This window comes from Bemisia tabaci, chromosome 1 (assembly GCF_918797505.1).
Source record: "Bemisia tabaci chromosome 1, PGI_BMITA_v3".
Classification (NCBI taxonomy): domain Eukaryota; kingdom Metazoa; phylum Arthropoda; class Insecta; order Hemiptera; family Aleyrodidae; genus Bemisia; species Bemisia tabaci.
Window position 1 is genome coordinate 66,222,352 of NC_092793.1, and position 24,169 is coordinate 66,246,520.

The 24,169-nt window shown below is 42.1% G+C and overlaps 1 protein-coding gene and 1 non-coding gene across 2 annotated transcripts in view; one reads left to right on the plus strand and one right to left on the minus strand.

Moving 5' to 3' along the window:
- The window catches only part of LOC109034587 (uncharacterized), a 450,911-nt gene that overhangs the window by 337,247 nt on the left and 89,495 nt on the right, over window positions 1-24,169 (plus strand). The window lies entirely within an intron of this gene.
- On the minus strand, window positions 22,600-22,683 carry TRNAL-CAG (transfer RNA leucine (anticodon CAG)). The gene has a single exon. It is a non-coding gene; the product is annotated as a tRNA-Leu (tRNA).

Genomic DNA, 24,169 nt, shown 5'->3' on the forward strand with positions numbered 1-24,169 from the left:
TATTGAGTCCGATACAAACAAAAACAGCGTCGACTCCACATCTGCAAATCGTGGTATTGTTGCTCGCTGGAAGCACGCGCGCAGTTTAGCACGAGGCACGAGCGGCGCGGCGTGGCACCCGCTTTGCCGTCCTATCGAAAACGCCGGAGCATCGTTTCGACATTGACAAGTTTCTCCCTCGCAGATGTTTATCTTCGAGGGAAGTAATGAATATATGGATTGCATTTTGCGAAAAGGAACCAGAAGCATTGCAATGGTGCTGAGATTGTGCAACTACATCCTTTGCAATAAAATTACTGAAATCATAAAAAAATATGACATTTACATAAACATTTTTGTCTTAAATTTTTAGTTCTTCATTATCCTACCGTAGTAATAATAATCTCGCAGCAATTTTGATGTTTCAAAACAATGCAATTATGACCATGTAACTGAATCTCCTCAATTCTTACGTTTTCTCTCCTTTGTTTGTTTCAGGTAAGAGATCATTTCCCTATACTTTGGCGTGAGCAACAATCCAAAGAATGAGCACTCAGGTTTTTTATTTTTTCTATTTTGAAGGAACTTCGGACATACACTAGGTATTTGTGCCTTACTACAACGCCTCAATTTGGTATGCACTTCCGAAAACTCATTTCTCCAGACTTGAATTCTTATTGCCTTTGTCTTTCCATTAATTATTCTCGCTGCAGCTGTGCAGTGTGTATAGTACGTAATTCTACTGGAGCACATCAATGAATACTCTTTTTCATCTCGCATGATGAATTATGAGGCAAAATAAAACCACAGAGATGAGATCAACGTCTCTTTCGCGAGTAAACGTTCTCCAATCCACTACAACTTCAATTTTTGCCCACATTTCCAAGCAATGCCGGAAGATCAATTCCACAAACAATTACGAGTATAAGTGCAAATTAAATAATATAAAAAACCCTTAAATTGTATGTATCGACGATTTGTCGATGAAAACTGACAGGTGGGGACGTAACAACAACGGGATATAAACAAGGCGGAATAATAATGTTGCAGCTCCGCGAAATATGCGCGTCGCAGTTACAAGGAAGATGATGAGGGGTCTCATCGTCATCTTCCACGTCTTAGGTGTGGGAAGGGGGGAGGGGGAGAGTCAGTGGGAGGGTGTGACCTTGACTCACGAACGACTTTGAAACGTCCTTGAAAGGGCCAAGAGCGAATCGACATTAGATAAGCTATCATTAATGACTAACTGCTTCGTCAAATCTTTGGCCCTATTGTGCGGCCGACCATGTTGCCACACTGAAGGGAAACTAAACAATAGAGGAATAGATACTGCCGAGCCGAGAGTAGATGCGATGTTTTTTAGACCCTTTAAGAGCCATTGAATTCATAAACTTGTGAGAAAAAAGTTGTATTCCGGTTTGAAAGATGCTCTGGTCAGAAAGAACTCTCATCATAGCGGCCAGTGTGAAGTGTAGCGTAACGCAGGGATCTGAGTAAGTTGGCAAATTATCTCTTGCCTGTCGAAAGAAATTTATCAACGAAAGCAGAAACGAAGTGATGAATGAGTATCGCAAGGGGTGGGTTGGCTCCCCGAGAGGGCGCTGAACAGAGACATCCGGAGGGTGTAAAGGGAATTTTTGGGGTCCTAGAGTGCGAGATAGGGTACACCAGAACTTGCTCTGTTCTGAGTCTTATCATATCAGTCATTCAACATAATATCTTAACCCCTATGGTGGAACTCTACAACTTATTGCGTCTGTGCCTTGAGGCCCTTCATAGAGAGAGTTAGGACAACGCGGCTTACGGCTATCACTAACGGGAATAAAGATTACACAAAGTGAACTCAAAAATCAACTCATTCCCGAAATCTGATGTCCGTTCCTTTTCTCATTCCGTTTGTTCCCCGCCGTGCCCCTATTTCCCTGGTCCATTCCTGTTTATTATCTTTGCAAGTAATCTTTATTCCCGTTTGTGACACTGTGTAGGCCTAAAATAAGGGAACTAATCCAGGAAGGGATTGGTATTGTCTTTACGCTTAGTGTAAGGGGACTGTATCTGTGCCAGAGACAAGAGACCCTCTACTGGCTTGTTGGCGACAGGTGGAAGCTTTTACTTTCGGGGATTCAACAATTCCTTATGGACAATTATACGGGAGCAACAGTCATCACCCTAGTTTCGGCCGTTGACCTACCTACATATGAATGATGAGCTTCGGGTGACGTCATGAGCCAAAAAAGTTTCCCAAACTTCGGCCATTTTTGGCTTGTTTGGAAAACGAAACTGCCAACACGCTGTTGAACATCAACCGTGCAGGTGGGTCAACAGTAGAATGCTGAAGTCCCGAAAGTAAATGCCAAGATACCAGTGGAGAGTCTCTTGTCTCTGATCTGTGCACAGTTTGACAACGGCTCTCATACGAGATGAATTGATCGGCGCATCCGATCCGGGCCGATGGATCCTGAACAATCGGCTGGTGATACTCCTTTAGGAACAGAAATCTGTTGGATTTTTCGAGGCGTAGGTGCGCTCGGGCGCTAATGACGATTAAACGCGAGCGCGCCCGACGGGTTCTAATTAAATGCTCGCGTGAAATTGAATTCATCGCCGCCGCGACACGGCCCACATCGCGCCAGTCCTATTGTTTACCCGCGCGCGGCCACCGACCGGCCGGCGGCGACCGCGCGTCAGGGAACGCCAAGCCGACACTCCCGTCTTACCGGAAAGAGCCTCACCGCCTACATTTTTGAAATTGGGGTTCCTTCAAAATTCCAATAATTTAATTTAAATCGAGTCACTGATCCAGCCAAAACAGCAGAATTCGCCTATTTGTATAGAAACGAGACGTAGGAGAAAGCCGTACAAAAGCTGCTTTCACAGCGCTCTCTGGCGCCTTGCAACACCTTGTCTTCTTTGTCTAAAGCTTTGTCCATCAATTCCAACGATGAGCCTGTCTATAAAAACTACCTATTTCAACCAATATCCATACTCCCGTTGTCTTCTTTGTCTACCTATCGCTTTGTCCATCAATTTCAATGATGAGCTTCGAGGAGAGGGTGGTCCCCTAGAAGAAGGAAGATGCACTCTGGCAGAGGAAGATGACCCGGCTGTGGCTCTAGCAGCGGATGAAAGGAATAGAAAGTTCATCTCGATAGACGAAGCAAGAGGAGCTCTAGACGAAAATCTTCACAAAGGAGCCACAACAGATAGAATGAGATGGAGGAAACGCCGTCGCGCGCTGCTCGAGAAATAAAGAGTTTTAATTGACCAAGACACGTGGCCTAGCGGCTATAAAAAGAGAGTATAGCAGATATGCTACTATGTCTAACAGTGTAGTCAAGATCAAAGTTTTTTTTTTTTTTTTTTTTTTTTTTTTTTGTAAAATGAATCGTCACCTTCCGGCCAAAGTATCACAAGGAATTTCCGGAAATAGTACTGATTTTTCCAGGGCGGTCCGGAAGTACGGAAAAAGAACGGGAATCTTGCAAGAAAATCCGGAATTTTTTTCATTTTTGTCGCAATTCGAGCGGGAAATTCAAATTTTTGAAATTTTTCGAATTTCGTCAATTGAACGCACTGAAAAATAATTGAATTTTTCTGTTGAGGAGGTACTGAATTTCTTGGGAATGTGCGGAAAAAGTACTGTAAAAGTACTGATTTTCGGCCAGCCTGTTTTAGTATAGACACCCTGGTGATCCTAAGAATTATCTAGCATTGCCATTCAAGAATCCAGTTAAGTGCGTAAGCTCATCTCTCAGAGGAAGCTCGAAGTGCAAACTTGACCGATCAATCGCAGTTTGAATCGGGCGTGAACCTGGGGCAATTTTGGCACAAGCTGGAACATCAACCGTCGTAATCGTTCTTTTTTGACGGTTTGCCAGTTTTCGGACGAACGTGTCTGATGAATGAAAGCTGAGCGGAGTGCGAATCATGCCCGTGTTGCCATCATGCCGAGAACCACACGAGACTTCCCGAGTTGAGTTTGCAATTTTTCGGAACATAATTGACAACAAAATTGCATGTCCATATCGGGACGTTCAATTTACAGTTCTGTTTGGGCGGCCTGCTTTTGCTTTTGCTCGGCTTTGTCGCGTATGCGTGAGAAGCGGTTTTACCGTTTCGGGAGAAGGTGTCGCGTCATTCTGTCTTGTTATCCTTATATCTTTGGCACCTTTCTCATGCCTCGCATCTCAAAGGCATCAGAACTCTTGTAACCACGCGAAGACTAATTTAAGAGCGACTGCGGGGTTCAGCCGTCCGAATGGATCCGTTGCACTGGTCACAGAATCATATTTTGATGCTTGATTCTTATACACGGAGAATAAAACTTCGTGCATGGGATCCAAAGTTGAGGTGATATAGATCTCTGAAGTTTTCTGATCACGCATCCGAAAGCTTGAGGTCCAGCTGCCGAAGTTCGGGTCAGACATCGAAGCACTTCGATATGTACCGGAGAATTTCACATGTGTGGCCCGAACCCCTTCGGTACATATCGAAGTACTTCAGATGTCTGAGCCGAACTTCGGCAGCCGTACCTCAAGTTTTTAGATACGTGATCCGAAAACTCATATGACCTCAACTTAGGGTCCCACGCACGAAGTTTTTTTCTCCGCGTATAGATCAACCAAAAATAATAAGATCTGTCTAAACAGCAATTTCTACGTTCAATGTTAACCGAGATATCGAGGTTTGAAAAATTCGGTTAATGGCGTCAACCATCCACTGCAGTAGTGACCCTTAGTTTCCTCCACCCTGCTTTCATACGAGTTTCACGTTGAGTAACCAATGTAAAGGTGTGTATCACTGACCGATGAAAACAACGTGGCAGATACCAAGGGTATCATTACCGCGATGGATGACGTCCTAAACCGAATTTTTCAAAGCGGGATATCTCGGTTAATATTTTACGTAAGAAGTTGCTTTTTTGACAGATTATTTTTAGCTAATTTACAAGAATCGAGCATAAAAAAAACCGATTTTGAGCCTAGCGCTACTGACCCTTTGTAATCTTTTATTTGATGTTATGATTCAGAAGGACAAGTTCTTTCTTAAAAATTCGAGAAATTTCGTTTTTGATGCTGCAACTTGACAAATTTTACATCTTGAATGCCTATGAAAATTGTTTAAGTGTTCATCACTGTATTTCCGCCTCCTAAACTTTACTAGGGCCGACCCGGGCTGATACACTCGCACTTTTTAAGAAATCTCACAGAGCCTTTCAAGTCCTTTTTTTTTTTTTTTTTTTTTTAACATTTTCGCCATTATTTTATTTGAAGAGACCTCAATTAAGTTTAATTGTATCCATTTTTTTTCTTTATTTTGTTTTTCCTTCTTCAAACAACACACAAGTAATCTTGCGCTTCCACTTAGAGCCCCGCCCTTAATATATTTGTCCATAGAATTATCGGGTTTGCAAAGTAGGGGCCTTTTTTAGAGTGGTTCTGTGTCACTATCTTAGAATGAATCTCCGTAGTCTAATTTTTTTCCTATCTTCGATTTCTCTTACTGACATTTCGCTCCTGAATGCCACGAAGCAGTGACATGGCGTGCTTTGCGATATCTCGATCGATCTACCAATTAAACGTATGGAAATGGATCGATAGTTAAGAAGTCCGCAACGAGGACCTCAATAATCAATTTTAGACCACAGCTTGAAATGGGGGAAAAATCGATAATCGATCATGACGCCTTGCCACTGCCGCGAAGATGGACGACGCGACGGACGAATGTGACGGACCCCGATCGGCGGACGCATCCGGTTGCAAGCGACCTTTGCGGAGCGGGGGCGGCGAACCGGATACCGGGAACCGGTTCACGGCAACAGCGCGCGAAATATCTGACGCACCGGCCGCGACTGCAGCGCGCACCTGTGACACCTGACGCCGCGCCGCGACCTTCACTTTCCGGTGCTCCTGGAATTAAAAGCCGAGAGGAAGAAGACGAATTCGGATCCGCTCGACGGGTGGTCGTCGAGTAATTGATCGGATTAATTGAGTAATCACTCTCTAAGAACCTGTCCTTCGAACGAGTAATTCTCTGTATTTGCGTATGAATTAGCGCCACGGTTTAGAATACTCGATCGGGAGAAATCCACGTTGTGCGATGGTGAGCGTTGGCAGCTCGACTTGACGTGAAAAAATGGCCCACTCTACGGAGAAATGTCTACTACGTTAAGAAGAGGCCTCCGTTATGACAAGGTTCTTTACATAATATATTTACACTCAAGGAAGGAACCCAGGGTAATTTTGGAGAGGTCGTCACCCGTCACCCTTCTCACGTTAGACTCAGGGAGAGGTTCCAGCCTGACGAGGCACATTTTCTGCTGTGAGAAATTCAAAATGAATTAAATATATTTTGAATAAAATTGAATCCTATGGAAAAATGAAACGTACTTTACTAGGTCCAGGATGGAAAGGTCCAGCCAGGAGAGAAATAGAAACAGATATGTCACCCCAGAATAATTGTTACCTTTTAGGTTTCAACAGAGGAAACTTGTTCCATCAGGGAAACGGCGGATTCAGCAGTGTACAAATATTATTTAATTGTGACAATGAATTCGAATCTTCGAATAATCATATTGTTTGTTTTAAACCAAACTGCGTGAACAACTTTCCTTATACAATTCGATTTAATCATTCTTCGATCATTAGAAATTCCAATTTCTATCCCATCAGAATTGCTCGCAAAATCAGTAATTAAAAGGAGCGCAAGCTATTGTTAGAAGGCAAAAACGTACTTCAATGTACCTCGAAAATCAAGATTCGATCATCATATAACCATTCTTATCGCAGAGTCTTTAACATGTCCTCGACAAGGCGCCCTGTATTAGTAATCTGTTGGACGCACATCTTGCAATCGTCCAAAGCTGTGTGTGATTTTCCATTTTCATAATGATCTTTCATGATAGAACTACGGCTTGAGCGAACCACACTAATGAAAAAAAGAAGGAAAGAAAAAATCTGTGCCTCTCCTCGTTGCCGGTAATTCCTTCAATGCCTGTAACTTCCCTTAGAGATCCTGCAAAAATCAGTCTTCACGTATCATCTCTGTAAAACCACAAGTCCTTTTCTTTGATTTTCTTTCTCTGATTGCATTGTGAGCTCCGGTGCCTTGAGCTGTCGTGTGGTGTGCGCGTGGTGCTCATTCTATATTTTTGCCGGGCATAATGCGATTACGGCCGCCTCAAATGACTTCATCCCGCCGCGCCAGCCGCCTCGCCGTACTCTGCCGTTCTAAGGAAAAACGCCGTATGAGCTCTCAGCCGTCGCCAAATTTCCATTGCTGATATACGCATTTTTAAGGAAACTTCGGAATATTTTTCTCCGATTTTTGCAAGAATTTCATTCAAAATTTGATCTAAAATATGTGGAAATTTCCAGGAAAAATACTCATGACTTTCCTTAAAAATTAATGTTTTATTAGGCGAAATTTGGCAACTTTGAAGGCTCATACGGCGTTTTTCCTCAGCACGGCAGTATACGGCACCTGCCTCCCTGATTCCTGGACGAGGAAAAATAACATATCAGCGCACTGCATGCGCCAGACCGCCGGTTTTCGTGGTCAGTCTTGAATGAACCGAAACTCATTATCAACCCGCCGCCTTGCTCAGGGAACTACGATTCGCTATCCAGAAATGTCTTAACTCCATTCTTTTTGTGTTTCCAACTTTCTCCCAAACAAAACGGTCCACTAAATGAATAGCAACGCGAATTCATCCTTTATATTACTGGGTAAATTTCGACTTACCATTGGAAATTCATAGTGAGAAATTGCAGCATTATACTGATCAGGTTCTTTTGTAATAGAGAAGTTTGCGCGAAGAATAAATGCTAAATGGACTACATTTTGCAATTAGGAACTATAAATTCCGGCTCGGTTTAAAAACAACGTATGTACCATTAGTTTCCTTATGCACCTACGTCATTTTTCAGATGGGACAGAATTTATAGCTCCAAATTGCAAAATGCAGTTCCAATCTGGAATGGAGTTGCGGCGTTTTTGCTTGGACGGCAGTAAAACTCGCTGCATCATTCTCGATCCCGGTTCTTCATCGACGAACACCGCACCGGTGCCAGTGCCAGTTCTTTCTGCAAACTTCCAACTTCGAAATCACCCTTCTAATAAACTTGTGTTTCTCTAAAGATTCCTCGGCGTAAAGTCTTTACTATAGTGATTTAAGTTAGATGACCTCTATTGTAAAGAGTATATTCTTTCTCTCCCACAAGAATGAACTTAAATTTGAAAATTTCTCAAAATATTTTGGAAAGTTACCGCATAGTAGACTTTTCAGGTCTAAAAATCACGATGGACGCTTTTTGATTCCGAAAGAAACGCATATTGGGAACGTGACATGCGTGTGTTGTGATTTTTGAACTGGACTGGCCATTCAACTGGACTCGGGTGGCTACACAACTAAATTAACTCCGGGATGAAGCGTGCAGTATTGCGAGGACATAAAGGCGCTCAAGCTGGTAGCGTGCCTCTATAAGTATTCTGTCAAAAAATTCCCATTTGCGGTTTTACTAGGGGGTGCGAGGTATCGGTTGACTCGAACAAAATGATGAGCCTATGTAACAATTTTCTAGGGAATAACCCCCAACACTTTTTCCTTGGCTAAATAATTTGAAGATGGACCTGGAAACAAAGTTCACGCCTGGAAGCTCATCAGACAACACTGGTGACTCTTCCTCGGCGAGGAGTTGAAAAAGTCGAAGCATGAGTCGTGTGTTACCTTGAATCCCTCCCCCGCCCCGCCCTGGTCTCTGAGGATCGGACAGTAAGGAAGTGAGGAGCCCCCATCTGCCGTCCTAAGGAAAAACGCCGTATGAGCCTTCAGGTGTTGCCAAATTTCCCCTGGCAAATCACTAATTTCCAGGAAAATTTTTGAATATTTGTCCACCAATTTCTCAGATAATTTTGTTTGTAATTTGATCTGAAACTTATGAAAATTTCAAGGAAAAATATTCATAATTTTCCTCAAAAATAAACATTTTATCGAAGGAAATTTGGCAACTCTCGAATGTTCATACGGCGCTCTTCCTTAGCGCGGCAGCCATCCCCTCGTGGCGAGTCCGCAATCCGCTTTGCGGACCATCATTAGGCTCCGCAAGATTGATGCGATCCGGCTCATTACTGCGTCGATTCAATTAGAATTGTTGATTCGCTTTTCGCCGTGGCGAGCTGCGCCCTGAATCGGATCCAATTGCCCGATGGAAAAACAAACGTGGCTCCGAGCGCTGAAAAATCTCCTCTCCTAAACAAGCAACCACCGCATAACTCCAATCGAGACCCCACGTAGATATCCCTTTTTCACCGTCCGGATCCAAAACCGCGGTCTCACGTATAGAGGTTCAGTTGGACTGTTTAAACAAACTCAGTCTAACTACTTCAAACGTTGTCTAATTTCTTCTTGCGTCTTATTCTGCCGAGCTAAGGAAAAACGCCGTATGAACCTTCAGGCGTCGCCAAATTTCCTTTGATAAAGCACGAATTTTTTACAACATTCATGCATATTTTTCCTTGAAAGTTTCAAATATTTTAGATTAAATTGCGTACAAAATCGTGTGAAAATGGAAAATAATGGTCGCAATTTTCCCAGTAAATTCGGTTTTTATCGGAGGAAACTTGGCAACGTCTGAAGGCTCATACGGCGTTTTTCCTTAGCACGGCAGTATTCCCTTAATTGACTCCTTAGCACCCAAGACATATCATTTTACAAAACACGGAGAGGCAGCAGGCTTGTTGCTGAAGTCTGTTAGAGCTGAAAGAAGAGTTATTTCTCATAGAAAATGGCTCAAAAATCACGATGAACGCATCGAGAAATTCTTAAATATACTCTCTGTTTCTCAATCTGCGTAAGGAATATGTGTTCAAAAACGATACTACGACACAGGTGAACAATTGAACATTTCGTAAGAGGAGGCATTCCATTCAACCCTTGCGCACTAGGATGCTACACAATATTCAACATGGCTGACTACCCCATCCCTTTTTACGCTCGGCCGCAAAATGATGAAGATCCACCCAGCTCCTAGAACGTTAAGTGATTAATGGACAACACCAAACTGGACCTGAGAAGAGACTTTCCTAGGTGCACCGATTGGTTTGTATTAAAACCAGTGGACAGTTTGAGCCGTGAGCTAAATGTATAGAGGACTTAGCAGTAGATGGATAGCAACTTCTAGAATGAGCCAGCCACGTATATTTTTCAGTCCATTTAACATAAGACCAGCGCAGGAGCACGAGACAGGCTAACTGTCTCAGAACTGTTACTCGAAGTTGGAGTCCAAGTTTGAATGCAGTAGGGAGAAAAGAGTCCCCATAAAAACGGGGCAAAAAATGATTTCAGGTAATGATCAGGTACGTGGCAAATTGCGCATGACTCTAATCGTGAGGTCCGGGGGCGAGGTAAAACAGGAGAAACGGAAGAAAAGTGGTGTAATAATGAAGATGAAATCATGCACAGAGCAAAGGTGCTAAAAATTATGGTTTTTTCGTGTCCGAACGCTTTGTTCCGGGCACTTTATGGGAGCTGGGAGCTGCCGAGGTGATGAGAGGCTGGGCGCCAGGGTCAAGATAGAAGCCCGGGGCTGAAGGCTGGGTTCGAATCAAAATAGGTTCACCTCTCGCACGGTGAGGCTCAATGAATTAACGCCCTCTCTCTTGACCTCTCATGAGGATCTTCATATCAGGAAAATGTTGCTTAAGAAATGTGTCTCGCTGCAAGTACGTATCGCCAATTTTCAACTTTTCCCGAATAATGTGGTACACTGGAAAAAAAAACACATCGGATCTAGAGTCAAGACTCTGGAAAACATTAAGAAGAGAAAATACTCTTGATTCAATCGGATCTTTGCTTGAATCAAAACGAAATCCGCTTAAATTAAGAGGCTTTGGTTCTTGATTTAAGCTAGATTCTGATTGAATCAAAGTACTTTTTCTTGTCGATGTTTTTTAAGAGTCTGGACTCTAGATCCAATGTGTTTTTTTTTCCAGTGTACGTGGAGGAAAATAATGACAATATTTATTTTCAAATAGATCTTTTCCTCCGTTCTGTCTTCAGATGAAACGAAATAACATTTTCATGTTACACCTAACTTTTTAAAACAGATGATCAAATTATTGGTCCTTGACTTGATGATTCAAGACTATTTTGATTAAAAACAATAATGATAAAACAAAACCAAAAAAAAATCGCGCCCACTATTTTTCAAATAATCATTTGCCAAAGTTATTAATTTTGCCACCTCTTTCCTCTCTGGAACAGCGATTAAACTTCAACGACTTCCTCACGCATATCACGGGAATAGGCCACTGTGCGTGGGCGGTACCGTACCATCCAATCAACGGTCCGATCCGTTTTACTGTTCTGAAGACAGGTGCATCCCACAGCCAAATCGGATTCACGAAATCCTCTCTCTATCCACCTCAACTCGGTCACTCATTTTCGTCCCGAGATTGATTAGCGAATGAAAAAAAAAAAAGACAGCCAAAGAAAACTCATTGTTCCCGCCCGCCACGGAGGCCGCCCAAGGGCGTTCATGGGACCAGTTTAGCTAACGCCACTTGACCTTTAGAACAGCGCTGTTTTCTTTATCAAGATTTCCTCGAAAGCTCGCTTATCTCGGGTGCGAGTCTCAGGACTTCATAACGGTTCGAAAATTGTACTTTCCCAGTGAATGGGTTTTTTTTTTTTTTGTGCTCTTTTCATTCTGATCAGATCCATTCAATCATTCAGTGGTGAATTCCCGAAATACCCCCTTCAAGTGCAACTTCCAAGTGTAAAGCATACTTATCATAGTTGAAAATTAAATCTATGAATGATTCAGCTTAGCTTCCTCACTCAAAATGGGTAGTAAAAATATGAACTTAGGAATCATTGTCGATTTCGAGATGATCCGTTTTTACCTTGCAGTCTTAAATTTCAAAACGGTTTATGTTTCTTCGTCGAATAAAAATGGAAAATCAAGTTTGAAATGTCGCTGACTATAATATAGGATTTCCTATAGTTTTATTGTTTATTTATCACTGAAAAAAACGAGATTAGGGCTGAGCTCTAGAATTGCTTTACCTCAACCCCCATAGGGGCAGGCCCTGCACGGGTAGGGTCCAGCCCTTACCAAGTAGGGCTAAACCCTGAAGTAGGTAGGTTTGGGCACCACCCGCGGCGGGCCTGCCCCTAAGCAATTTTACCCACCCGGTTAGGGCCTGTGCCTTCCGCGCAGGTACCAGCCCTAAACTCGTTTTTTCCGTGAAGAAAAACAATTTCGTAAGTAAATGAGGATGACGTTATTCGGCGGCGTCCCGGACTTTTTTAAGGTTGCACTAAAGTCAAATGGAGAGTAATGGCTCATAAATGTGAACAGATAAATAGTGAACGCTAAATTGAGCTTAAATTGCAAAAAAAAAAATGATTGGAGAAAGTCACATAATTATTCCCTCCTCGATTAGTGCCGTGATCTACCTGTGAAAATAATAATTTCGAAGGTTCAAGACATGAAGTAGTTTTATCGTCGCCTGAATATACAGTCAGTGCATTACCACCGAAAAATCAGTTCAAATAAATTAAGATTAGGTTTGTCAAAAGGTGGTAGAAGCGCAGACTTCGCCAAGGGAAGAAATAAAACACCACCTCACCAAGCTGTGAATACAGTGAGTTTTAGTGAAAATCTCACGTTGTTTGCACTTGCTGCGCTACGTGATTTTTCCCCCTGTGCCCCCTAGCCCCCTCCCCTACAACTTTTTTCATGGTGCGCACAGCTATTGTGAAATTCTAATTGAAAGCGGAACGTGTAACGAACTAGAGAGCGCTCGTCCGAATGGTGCAATATCCGTTATCAAGGTCAAGTGCATTGCTCACAAGAATCCCGGCGAGAGAGGTGGAGGGGGGGGGGGCTCTGGGAGGAATCGAGTGAACTGAGAAGGTCATCCCGGAGTCGAGACGCGAAAATGCAAATTATCCGTGCCAATTTGAAATGAATCGATCTATAAAAGTCTCCCACAGAATCTCGCATCGCTCGCTGGCCTTACTTACTTGCAATTAGGCGGTGCTGGAAGTTGTCAGTTTGTCGATAAATTGCTACATTTACCCATCATGCTGGAACATGTTGGTATCATAATAATCCAAGATTGTCCCCTCAACATTGTAAAGATGGCATGTTTCACGCATGAATTCGCTAGCACGATGGTCGTATATTAAAAAGACCCATCTTTGGATTAAACAATATTCTCCCCGGCTGGATTTTCAATTTTTCGGTAGGTTTTTCTTATACATTTTGAATTATAGAGAGGTTGGAGCACGGGCATCTCTCGAAAATTCTGGAATTAGCATTTTGCATCGGCAACAGACTTGAATTCGGGTGTGTATTGCTTTATGTCATTTCACAAAATCCAGGCATGTCTATCCTCTTTTAACTTTTCGCGAAATGCCGCTCACTGCGATTTACCATCTACACCTATTACTGCTGCCCCATCAAGGCGGAAAATAGCCTAAATTTTATGTCATGGTCATTTGAGGCATATTGCAATGGATTCTCTTGCCCCGACTTTAATGGTGCCCTGCTTTCTTTTAGGGTTGCATTCATAGTCGTTCTTTAAATTTTAGGGCCTCCTTAACTAATGTAACTTTTATGGCTTGAGGAGGCCTTAACGTTTAAGGAGCGACTATGAATACGACCCTAAGTCGTGGATTGTCCCATCCGTCTCACTTTATTCGTAGGGACTTAAATGCACGTTTAGGAAAGATGCCGCGCTTTTACGTTGTACCGTATTCGAGAATAAGATCAAAAAACTCATTTTTCTCTTATAACATCCTTGTCGGACTGACTTAGGTCTTCCGCACCCGAGTCTTGGTTTTAGAATTGAGATTAAAAGCCGAGGAATAAAAGTAATAGGAAGAAGAAGAGGAGGAGGCAGATATTAAGTAAAGGAGACAGGGAGGACAAAGATGATGAGGGAAGACATTCTGTCATTCTTCTTCCTCTCTCCTTCCTCTTTTCGTGCTTCTTCCTCGCCCTCCTTTCTGTCTGTTCTCCTTATTATTATTACTCATCTCTTTCCCATTATGATTCTTCTTTGCGTTTTTTTCCCCCCTACCGATTCTCTTTCTATCGACTTCGAAAGTATTTTCAGTTGACAATTGTCAGGAATTGTAAGGCGCGAGTTCGTCAGATTTGGGTTAAGGAAATTTGAAGCGCTGGGTGCAGAAAGGGCATTTCTCAGTTGCGGTGTCTCAGAATCTCCGTTAACGTTTCATTCTTTATAATTAAAGTAAATGCATGGAATTCGTTTATACTTTGACTGAATTTCTTTATGAATTTACAATGTTGAAAACTAAAAATTTCAGAATATTCACCCAATAGTTTCCTTTCTAAAATATAAATTAGTCAGAGTGTCTAGCATTTGGATTTTCCCGATTCTGCCCGGATTTGAGGTCAACCAGGATTTAATCCCGATTTCATCAGGATTTGAGGAAAAGTCGGCGGTCCGATCGGATTTTTTATTGAGCTATTTTTGTGAAGTTACATTCGCCAATTTTTCTCCGCAAAAAATCAGGATTTGAAAAAATTATGAAATCAGGATTTTGCAGTCAAAAGTCGAGGATTTCATCAGGATTCTCCAAAATGAAAAGCAGTGGCGATTCTGAAACACCGCAACCAAGAAATGCCTTTTCTGCACCCAATGTCACATTTATACGTTGATTATTACGTTGAATCACAACCAACTCGCCGCTGCTGTAGGGAGTTTATATAGCATGAAAGAAGTCTGCACGGTCAATCTCATTTTCCTTTTTTATTTGGAACTTTCATAGATGATAAATATCTTAATTTTCGTTAAAACACCCGAAAAATGTAATTAAATAAAACGTATCTAACGTTTTCATTCGACATAGAAGTATGCAATCAGTCAGTGTGAGGCAGGAATCGCTAATTACAGAGAAAGCCGTTGCAAATCAGTCTTTTGTCCTCACCGCTGCTCGATAGCACGGTACGGATCACGCCACAGGAATTATCGTTTCTTCAGTGCGGTGGCTCAATTTTTTACTTTCTCTTAATGAGTAGTGAACTAATTCTACGATAAATCTCGGATCGAGGTTGATTGGTGCTCAGTTTTTCCCTCTCGACAAGTATTTATAGTAATTACAGTAAAAAGCTCCAGGGCCTTTCATTGGAAGAAAGTGTGGTTTTAGAGGAATCGTGGCATTTATCACGGAACTTCAGCGCAGTTTCCATCGCTCCAACGTCATGCACATGCATGCGCGCTTTTTAAGAACGCTTCACTTGTGTCGTTGAGCAGTGCTTTCAAATGTTAATCCCCTCCCGCGTTTCTTTCTGTTAATGTTTCAATTGTTGCTTGCGTGGCTGAAACGGGGAGTGAATGACAAATCAAATGAATGATGGTTTTCTTAATTAATTAGGATGACGGCACCATTTACATGGGAAGATCAAAAATTTTAATCAAGTCTTCGGGGTCGTCTCAAAATTACGTAACGAATTTTTCCGGCATTTTTGATCGCTCCTCTCCCCCTTGTAACGCTTTTTGGCGTAGGTTCCTATCCTTCAACACGTAAAAACAAAATGGCGTAACGCTCTCCTCGACACCCCGTCCCCCTTAGAGCGTCAAGTAATGTAAGGACGGGGGACGGGGACGGCTCCCTAAAGTTTTGTCGTAAGGAGCGTTTCAAAAATCACGTCTTGCCACCCTTAATTAACTAATCAGTACCCAGGAACGTATCGGAGTATTTTCTTTCTCGACCGAGAAACAAATTAATGTTAAGAAAAGGTTTTTTGTCCCTAATTTTTAAGAGTTTTAAATTCTCAAAACACTCGAATTTTTGTGTCGCGTCGGTGGGAGATGACACATTCCAGACAGTGGCGTGGCGTGCTTTTCGATCTATCGATATTTCTCCATTTGAAGCTGCGGTAACTAATCGATTATTAAGGTGTTCGCTGTAAACACCCTGTTCATCAATACTTTTCCATAGGTTTACACGGACGATCAATCGATTTATCGCAAAGCATGCCTTACCACAGATTCTAGATTTTCTCAGTCACTTGAACTGCCATGCACTGCCGCCACGCATATCTGGCGAGACAGTCTTCCAACATTTGTACCTGAGAGTAAATGCAATCAGGGAACGAATCCGCCTTACGATGAATTAGGAAACCGTTCATTAGTAATTAGTTCTTAGTGCGAAAGTCAATGAAATTATGATTGATTCGTTTTTCAGTGGATTTACAGACATTGAATTCCGTATTCCTAATATTAAGAAATACAATATCTCGAAAAAAAAGGGGGAAAGATACTCGTATTCTCTGAGAGCGGCAACTATGTACATGTGATAGTATGAGATCCACCGCGGGTGCAGGGTGGTCTCAGCGTTTATCCATTGTTTTACATGTCATTGTCTCATTGTCGTCAGCGTGTTGCTGTGTTTTCTGTCCGTGTTCATTCGCACTTCCGTTCGGATCTTCCTCCAGGGGGGAAGGGTACCAGAGAAGGGGGTAATGTGTTACCCGACCGCGGACGGACGGTGGGGGGGAGGGGGAGCGATGGCTCGCGGCATTCCATGAATGTCAACGAGCTGCCGACATGCATCGTTTTTAACAAACGGGGCATCCTCCACTTATAATCAAAGGTTTAGAATCCAGGAGTAGAAATTTAAAACATCTCAAGTAGTAACGGGTGTTGTTTAAATTGTGTAATTGTTTTCTTCATCCAAGGAGGATCTTGTGATCATTCTTGTCATTGTAAAGATCAAAATGTAGGGAAGGTTTTTTGTAAAAAGTTCATGGATTGAAAATTTCTGAAGTCATTTAACTGCAGAATAGGTTGTGGTTATCGCCCTCAATACTAAATATTTTTTATTTATTTTTGTTCCAGGTATGAAACTGACGTGTTGTAATCTTTTTCACTCTATTTTAAGAAATGAAACTCCAAGCAGATCTCTACGAAGTATCGTGAGTAAATTCTAAATAAAATTGTTAGGCAGCCATGTTAAATTGGCTATGTCGACTCGTGGTGGTTGAAACCATGGGCTGTCGGTCCTTATGACGACATTAGTATTTTTTTTTTCTTTAGAGAAGTTTTTTTACTACGACAACTCGAGCTTCTTTTTTCAGTCTCAAAGGCTATGTCTTGAGCTCTTTCGATCTAGGGAACAAAACACCTCTTTTGCTGAAAGTTACTATGGGAATACTTATATAGTTCAATATCAAATCCTGGATTAGGTAACAAGCCAGAGTATAATTGGACTATATTTCGCAATTTGGAACTACAATTTCTGGCTCAGTGTCCGTTTCAAAACGACATTTACGCCATTAGTGTTCCTATGCACTTAAAGCTTTTTTACGGATGCCAGAAATCTTATAGTGCCCACTTGCAAAATGCAGTCCAATTCTCCTCAATTCAACCGGATATCTCTTTTAAGTGGCAGGACGTCTGTTTAAAAATAACAGCCATACCGTTTGAAACAAGGAGAGGCCCTCTTGATTCAACGATAATTTGCGTTGGAAAACTACTAGTTGAAATTTCTATTGGACGAAAAAAAAATATCTCCGACTCGACAAATCTATGCATTTTTTCCATATAGCAAGCCTGTTCTGGGGAACTATGTGTAGCAGGGAGCGGAAGATGCGAGTCAAATCAGAGCGTCCGATGTTGGGAGCTTAGGGGATAGCTTTGTGGGAGCAGGAGGGTCTCTGGGTCGATATTATCATGTGCAAGGGTCATTAATTGTTGAGATTAAGTTTATGAGCCGGTGCGCTGCTCCGGACCGGACTGGGCGAGCAACGTGCAATAATAGTAGCAAATTTCCCCGTGAAAAATGTATGCTTGTGCATCCATCGTCGCTCATGATTTATGGCCGACTCAAGTGTCCCGACTGTCCCGCGCTCTCCCGGCCTACATCCCCAGTTACTGTGTTGTCAAACTATCCAAATCCACTGAAATGGATCGCCTAGTCTGAAATTTCACCATGTTGTCAGAGCTTGAGTCCCCCGGAAGGATTTGTGCTGCAACCTTATCACTCTCTTTTTCAACTTTGTAAGTTGAAAAGATCTAGTTGCAGTGCAACTTTTCGGCACTTTGACTTCTCCCTCCTCCCCCTCGTAACGCTTTTCTGACGTAAGTCCCTATTCTTTAACACGTAAAAACAAAATAGCGTAACGGTCTCCTTCACCCCCTTCCTCCATAGAGCGTACCGTAATATATGGACGCCCCTTTTAGAGAATGTTTATTGGTTTTATTTCAATCTTTTGGGCATCCTGCAATGTTGAGTTCATACCGTCCGTCTAGCATCCAGCGGGCTGATTGTTGAAATCGATAGACAAAGAAGACATAAGGAGTATAAAGCGATCTTATTGGTTGAAAGGGTGGTTCTTATGGACTAATGGGGTAAATGATGGATGAACTATAGGGTCTCTCGTGGGTTGCTTTAGTTACTCCATAACCTGCCTCATTTGTCCATTACAACAACCCACTTCCACCAATAGGAGCCCTCCATATATCTTTTGTCATATTTGTCCATAGCTTTGTCATTCATTCCCTGATGATTGAAAGCTCGATGGCGCTTACCAGATTTCGAAGTTTCACCTTTCTTTCGCTCTTGCCGAAGTTTTTTCTCCGTGAAGACTTCTTTACTTTCTTCTTCTCATAACTTTCCGGAGAGTCGCAAACGCGGACCCTTGCGAAACGAAGTCCCTGGCCAAGCTGGCAATGGAGGTCAATTATTGCTCCGTCGTACCGAGACCCGGGTCTCCAGGGGATCATTCTCGGGGGGGGGGGGGGGGGGGGGCAGTTCGTGATCAGTTCGACCCAATGTTGTCGTTTCGGCGGATTTATGCACCCGGCTAATAAGCGGAGGCGGTCAGGCGGGGCGGGCGGTCTCCTCCACCGCGCCGCACGGTGGATCGAGTCAGTCAGAGAGGTCGAACATTGAATTTTTGACTAAAACTGCAAATTTTGATGTTTATTCCGTCACATTTTAAATTTTAAGGGGTGTTTCCATAAGAAAATGTCATGAGGAAACCAATAAAATCACTGCTAGAACCTCTAAGTTTGGCATAAGTGGAGTCATGAGCGTTTAAAGTTTCCAAATTTTGTCCGACCTCTCCCATCGACTGGATCCACTGTGCGGCGGCCCGGTACCGCTGCACGAAACTGCGCTCCGGGATGGTGCATTCAATGCGGCTCAGCGCAAGCGCACCACCGCGGGAAACGGACGGGGTATTATACCGTGGCGCGACCTGCGTGTCAAGATTTAAACCAATGCTTCACATCACCTCGTTGCCAAGAGGACTGTAGCTTGTCGACAACCATCCAGAAGCGAAAGACAATAATTTTCTATATGGGAAATCAGCCAACATGGCTATCGGACTCACTCAATTATAATTCTTGTTTAATTTGTAGCGGCGGGTCCGGGAAAAAGCTCGAAAATTCCATCTCGCCAGAGTTCGCGGTCTCATCCGCCTTCCTTTCGACATATAGGCAACGTCAGCTCCTACAGGTTAAAATAGTTGTATCCCCGAAGATTGAGCGGGAACCTTCGCCTAGTGGCTCACGTAGGAAGTACGCAACAGATAGTCAGTCATTGATACGTCCAATCCATTCAGCTGCTGATGAGAAAAGTTACGGCCAGTGACTGATCTAATGGCTACGCCATGTCATGGTTCAAACACAGCACCTTGTCACCTTTTCGCGCCATGCTGATAAAATGCGTCTTGTGTTTCTTGTAATCGGATTTTCTTTTTTTGAAGGAGTCCTTAATTGATTTATGACTTGTCAATAACTATAAATTGTAATGAATTAACACAGTTTATTAACTCACACGGAATTTGTACATAAGGTTATGTATTTGTTTTGGTTTGAACCACTGAGTTCGATATTCTATCGAATAACGCAGTCACCAAATCAGTCCATCTGATTGTCGGTATCCAGTGCAATGGTTAAACTGACCTGCGGGCTGTTTATTGAAATTGATAGACAAAGCAATAGACAAAGAGGACAAACAAGATATGGAGGGATCCAATTGGTGGAAGCGGGTGGTTGCAATGGACAAAGGAGGTAGGTAATAGACTAACTAACGGCAACCAACGAGAGACCCGATAGTTAGTCCCTCATTCATCCCCTTAGTCTATTAGAACCACCCTTTTCAACCAATAGGATAGCTCTATACTCCTTTTGTCTTCTCTGTCTGTAGTTTTGTCTATAAATTTCAATAATCTGCCCGCTGAAGATCAGGAGGTCCTGGGATCGATTCCCGATCAGGCAATGGGATTCTACTGATCTCAAGTACGAGTCCCTGGGTGCTTGGTCTAACGTGAGGGGTTCGAAGTCAGCTCGGGAATAGCCCCAAGGGCCGCTTAAAATTGGTGGGGAAAAAAATAATTTGACATCTATGCCGAAGACCCTTCTCCTTGGCTAGTCCTATACCGCGCCACACCCGATCCCGATGCGGTTCTCTCAGATCGTACGCGGACGGTGGAAACAAGAATTTGAAAAAATGAAAAGTCAAATAATAAATTCAACCAGTCCGACCACGCTCGCTACGATACCGCGTGTAATTTAACGCACCCGACCTTTGCTACCTTGTAGATTCATAGATAAAGCCTCTACTCGGCCGTTGCCTTGCCGTGTAGATAGAAACGCTCCAGCTTCGGTTAAACCTGCACTTAAATATCAAGAAAAGGTCGTTTAACCCTAATTATTTCCTCGCTTAGCATTGCACTTTTTTCTTATTTTTTCGTCACATTTGCCACATATTTTACGGGGGTGCGTTTTTATAGTTTTTTAGTGCACTGGAAAAAAAACACATTGGATATAGAGTCCAGACTCTTGAAAACATTGACAAGAAAAAGGACTCTTGATTCAATCAGATTTAAGCTTAAATCAAGAACCAAGCCCCTTAATTTGAGCGGATTTCCTTTTGATTTAAGCTTAAATCTGAGCTTTAATCAAGAGTCCTTTTTCTTGTCACTGTTTTCAAGAATCTGGACTCTAGATCCAATGTGTTTTTTTTTCCAGTGTGGTGTCATCCAGTAATACTGTCTCACTTCTGATGGTTGTTTTCGATCATGAAGTTGACAAGGTCAATTGCTGTTTCCATGTCTAAAAAAGTTAAGAAACGCTCTTGCAAACATGAGTGTGTATAATTTTCACTGATCTTTATTTTGAGCAAAGTTGTTTCAAAATCTACTAATGTTGTCTGTGTGTGCTGTGCTCTCTACCTCTCAGTTGCATTTTTTAAGTTCTCAGAAAATAATATCAGAATTTTCGTAGTTCGGATCTTAAAAATGCGGGAACGATTTCCGCATAATGTTCTAGAGTATGAGATATATTTTGGTGAGGCATCAATTTGTCCTCTTGTTAGGCATCAAAGAGGGTATTACTCCCTCCTCGCTTACCATCATCTAATGCTATCAGAGTTCGGAATGAAATCTTCTTTGCAGATTGTGGCAACATCTTTCAGCGCTTGGCAACCATCTCGCACAGAATCATTGGAATTTGGATTGTTTTTTTTCCTGGGCATCGTGTAGCTCTGTTTTTCCCGATGATATTTAGTTACATTGGAATTGTCACAAGTTGCTGCATGCCGCATGCTTTAATTTTCCAATCAGATAAAGATGCATTTATCCTGTCTCTACGCCACAACATCCACCCGCACCCCGCCTCGTTCTGTCAAGGTCTTTGTCGCTGCAACAATTATTCAAACCTCGTGCGTTGTATCCTTAGACCTTTGTCTTGACTTTAACATTGATGGTTTAAAGTTCCAACAACACGAGATAAAGCAATGCCCTTCTGTTACAGAACATTGAGATCATTGCAAAAAAATCGCATTTGAATCGTTCGGATTGGTGGTCAATTATCCTCGGAAATAAGACCGATTATAATTATTTGCATTGTATGGTTTCAGAATTCCCTACGACCGTACCATCTTACAAGACTTTTCTAATAAAATATTAAACACTGCTTCAAGTGCAAGATTTTAGTGTACATCAATTTTCCAGATTGAAAATTGATGTATGAACAAATAGAATTAGGAATATTTGTTACTCCTGTACTTTTTGTTTTAAGTAATAACATTAATAAAACAAAACTATAAAATTTCAACTTCATGATGTAAAGCACTCTCAGACCTTCTTCGAAAGTAGATACAGACTAGATCGTGGCCACCTGGGTAAGATACCACAAAGAAGTAGCACCTTTCCTGAATTTCCCCTTAGAATTCAATTTTCTCTAATCAATGTATTTGTTCACTATTGTTGTCTAAACTGTAGGTGAATGCATCTAAATTCACTAAATTTTAACAGCAGTATGAAGAAAATGGAGTGAAATTTTTCAAACAAATTACCTCATTGGTTTTCTAGAACATAAAAAAGAGCAAAACAATTTTAGAGACAGTCTGATAATTGCTTAGGATATTTTCGCACAAAGAGGAAGACATATGACGGACGTTTTTGAAACAAGAAAATGGTCATGGTAATGACATTCCTACTCATCTCGTGTTATTACTTTAAGTAAATTGTCTTTTTTTCGCCAAAATCTCCATAATGCCCTTATCAAATTCGATCACCATCCTATCGGTACCTCACCCTTATCTACCTCCCCGTTTGCTTCAAAATTAAGTGTCAGAAGTGGGATTCGAACCCACGCCCACAGAAGTGGACTGCGACCTGAACGCAGCGCCTTAGACCACTCGGCCATCCTGACTAGATGTTTTTGTGAGGTAAAGCTTTGCATTATACTCGTAACTTTGAAGCTTTAGTTTTTCTTTTAAAGCAACAAAATCACTTTTATAATTGTATTGATTGGGTAATTTAGTGGACCCTAAAATCGGTTTAGATAATAGGAGCTATTTTAAGAGAACTTGCGCATGAGTATTTGCACGAAATATTTAAGTTGAAGTGGAAAGTGCGAAGGTGTTCTATTCGGATTTGTGCCAAATAGCTGAATAGCGGTGTTAGTGTCTTTGACAACTGTTTGGACAACTGGATCCTCTCGTGCCTCATATTTACATATAGCAAGGGTTAGAATTTCCGCTAATGGTGGCTTAAACAGTCACTAATATTGTTGTGTCATCCCATCAGTGCTGTAGATGTCTAATATTTTGCATCTCCTTCTCGTCTTCTTCATACTCTGTGCATGACGTACAAAAAATAAAAATGCAAAAAAAATGCGCTCGCAAAAAAATGCATGACATTTTGATTGCAGTAATCCCTGAGTGTTAGCAGCGCCGCGGGTGCGTTTCTAAGCCATATAGACATTTTTCGAGACCTTAAATTTAAACCTGATTGTTGCCGCAAAGAAGTCTCTGGAAATTTGGATAACAGAAAACAAAGTACAGCCCGCTTGAGTATCGGTTCAGAGATGGTGATATACTCATTGACCCAGTGCCGGATCCATGCCGCCATGAGGAATAAAGAGAGAAGGAAGAAAGGGGGAAAAAGGGAGAGAAAAAATGCTCCTAAATATTTACTGAAATGGTTTCAAGACAGAACTATGATGTAACCGAAGTTTACCACACCAAAGGTCATTCAACACCGCAGTAATAAATACATAGTCCATGCTTTAAAATAAAATTACTCTAGAAGATGTATTATTCGTCGATTTTCAACTTCAAGTGATGCAAATGATAATAAATTATCTGCTGAAACTGCTCAAAATTCAATCTTGGAGGGTCAATTTTGTTCAAAGTTTCTGAAAGAGACCCCCGAGGGGTGTCCCCCCTAGATCCCCCACTCGACATCAGGAAATGCATTCCCCCCCCCCTCCAACTCAATCTGGATCCGCCACTGCTCAGACTCATCCTATTTACCCATCATCTTATCGCTTATCCAATTTTGCCATGCCAAGGAAGAACACCGTATGAGCCATCAGACTTTGCCAAATTTCCTTCGATAAATCCCGAATTTGCATGGAAAATTGTGAATATTTCTCTCCAAAATTTTCAGACGATTTCGTATGCAATTTAATCTAAAATACCTGAAAATTTCAAGAGAAATGTGCATGAATGACGTCAAAATACATGTTTTATCGAGGGAAATTTGGCAACTCTCGAATGTTTATACGGCGTTCTTCCTTAGCACGGCAGACTTGCAAAGAAGAGGCAGAAGCTTAGACAGGTGTCCGATGATATCTCTATCCGCTTGGACTACCTGAAGCCGGAGTCAAGAGCAAGCAACCACATCCGAAAGAT